Consider the following 3224-nt stretch of genomic DNA (forward strand, 5'->3'; position numbering starts at 1 on the left):
TTTAATGTTAGGTATAATGTTAGGTATAATGTTAGGTATAATGTTAGGTTTAATGTTAGGTATGTTAGGTTTAATGTTAGGTATAATGTTAGGAATAATGTTAGGTATGTTAGGTTTAATGTTAGGTATAATGTTAGGTATGTTAGGTATAATGTTAGGTTTAATGTTAGGTTTAATGTTAGGTTTAATGTTAGGTATAATGTTAGGTATAATGTTAGGTATGTTAGGTATAATGTTAGGTATGTTAGGTATAATGTTAGGTATAATGTTAGGCATAATGTTAGGTATAATGTTAGGTATAATGTACAGAACAATTGGATTGCAGTCTGGACCGTCACCGTACTCACACGGCACGAGAGCGTCAATCAGAGGGAGGTTTTCTCCATACTACAACATCACTGACTGAGTTAATTAGTTGGTCGTTTCCCTTCTAGCTATTGTATATCATTAGGTCTCTGATCCTAAAGACCATACAACTAACCAGGTGTTTGTCTGTCAGATCGGAAAATGGTTTGACGACTTATTTATTTAACTGATAACATTAATAACAAAGCAATTAATTAATTGTTTAATTAATTCGTTATCTCTCTCCCCCGTCCCGTCTTCCCATTTTCAAATGCAATCAAAAAGCACATACTGACTTAAACATGGAACATTGACTTCACAGACTTAATAATTCAAGACTATAATAGAGAGAGAGAGAGAGAGAGAGAGAGAGAGAGAGAGAGAGAGAGAGAGAGAGAGAGAGACAGAGAGAGAGAGAGACACAGACACAGAGAGAGAGAGACACAGAGAGAGAGAGAGAGAGAGAGACAGACAGAGAGAGAGACAGACAGAGAGAGAGACAGAGAGAGAGACAGACAGAGAGAGAGACAGACAGAGAGAGAGACAGAGAGAGAGACAGAGAGAGAGACAGAGAGAGACAGACAGAGAGAGAGAGACAGAGAGAGAGACAGAGAGAGAGACAGACAGAGAGAGAGACAGACAGAGAGAGAGACAGAGAGAGAGACAGAGAGAGAGACAGAGAGAGAGAGATAGACAGAGAGAGTCCTTGTGTTGCCACCCACTTTGTTTTACCCTTCCTTCCTTCAATCACTGAAAAAAAGAAAACACGTGTAAAGTATCTGAAAGCCCTAAATACTATCTGTTCTTTATGACACCATCGCTATGACAACACCGCTGTTCTTCTCCCTCTCACACTCTTGTCTCTCTCTCTCTCACTCTCTCACTGTCTCTCTCTCTCTCGACAGAGAGCACATAGATGACTGCTAAGTAAACGTGTAGACATGTAGAGGAAGCAGATTGACAAAATGCTGCTGGCGCAGAAAGCAGCCCATTCGCCAACAACTGTCTGGCTGCAACGTTGTTGTAGGAACACGGCCTGGACGGAGGCCTCTTCTTTATCTCCAGGCATTGCTAGGAAATTATTATTTTATATCCCTGCACATTGCATTCTTTAATAATATACTTGCTCAAGCTGAATGGCATTTTGTATAATGAGAAGGGGAGGAGGGAGAGATAAAAAATGATTTATTTTAGTATTTTAGTTTGTTATTAATTTTTTCATCTCCGTCCTTCTAGTTCTCTCAGGGGAACTTACCTCTTTCCCAGTTATCGCTCGGTGCATCTGTATTGTAAATGAATTAACAACGGCACAGCATTGGGATGCAAGGGCACTGCGTTCATCCACCTCTGGCCTGCTCGCCTCCCTACCACTGAGGAAGTACAGTTCCCGCTCAGCCCAGTCAAAACTGTTCGCTGCTCTGGCCCCCCAATGGTGGAACAAACTCCCTCACGACGCCAGGACAGCGGAGTCAATCACCACCTTCCGGAGACACCTGAAACCCCACCTCTTCAAGGAATACCTAGGATAGGGTAAGTAAGGGTAGGTAATCCTTCTCCCCCAACAAGATTTAGATGCAAGTGGCTGTTCCACTGGTTGTCATAAGGTGTATGCACCAATTTGTAAGTCGCTCTGGATAAGAGCGTCTGCTAAATGACTTAAATGTAAATGTAAGACCATCCAAACCGTTCAAATACTGAATGGGCCGACCTGAGGAGCTCCGATGCGGTTTTCAAACCACTACTGAACCGACACAACGTACCGATGATGCTCGTTTCAAGGTAATCTTCGTTCGATCACGTGGTTTTCAACCTGTGTATCGTTAAATACGAGATTCCACTGATTTCTCAGTGCTTTTCGGTGCTTTCTTCGATTACAAGTTGCTTTCAAACACCGACCTCTACTGGACACCTGACAACGGAGTGTGAGTTCATGTTTAGCTTCAATATCGTTATTTTTTTGTTTGCAATACTGACAATTTTGTTCTCGAATTCAAAAGGTTTGCTTGATATTAAAAGGCACAAAAGTAATTCCATAAAACTTGCGATAAATTGAATATAGGACTGACCCTCACTTTTGTATTTTGCAGGAATACTCGCTAAAAAACATTTTGAATAGGGACAGAGTTTAATGGCACTAAAAAAATGAAACAGTGTTATTCAAATGACAATTTTAACTTTATAAAATCTTACAAAATCGGCCATCCTATTGATTATTTTACCAGAAAAGAAAAAAAAATCAAAATGTTTAGAATTTTCTGTTACCATGGAGATTTCACCAATCAATCATTCCAGAATGTGTTCTGTGGTGTTGATAAATGAAGCCAATCACATCCAAGACAATGTGTTTGTTGTTACACATCTTTAATAGGGAACATGTATCTGATCTCAGTCTAATTAAAAACTGTGTTTTCAGAGTTGTTTTTGTCAATTCAATTCAGTCCATATAATACAACTGATTTTTTATAAATAAAACTTTTACAACATAGAAAAAATAAGAACATGCCCCAAAAAAAAGGCATTATTGTCTTCAACGATATATTGTGTAAACTATTACAATATGAAAATAAAGGAGAGCCTCACCACTCTAGGAGCTCAGATGCAAATGTCCAACGTTTCGACAGCCAAGCCATCTTCATCAGGGTATAAACACTGCGGGATGACTCGTTTATATAGTGTCAAAGGTCACAGGTGTCTGTAATCGTGGCCATTAAACTATTAAAATAACAACGTTTTTGAAACAACTAAATATATATTGTGGACATGTACAAGGTTGATAATAGTTAACAATGGTTATCATAATGAATTAAATGTGTTGTAGACTAATATATCTTTATAATGTAATGGATATAAGTCAGTTTACTGTGAAACCAGCTTTAGGA

This window comes from Oncorhynchus keta, unplaced genomic scaffold (assembly GCF_023373465.1).
Source record: "Oncorhynchus keta strain PuntledgeMale-10-30-2019 unplaced genomic scaffold, Oket_V2 Un_contig_3736_pilon_pilon, whole genome shotgun sequence".
In the NCBI taxonomy this organism is placed as follows: Eukaryota; Metazoa; Chordata; class Actinopteri; order Salmoniformes; family Salmonidae; genus Oncorhynchus; species Oncorhynchus keta.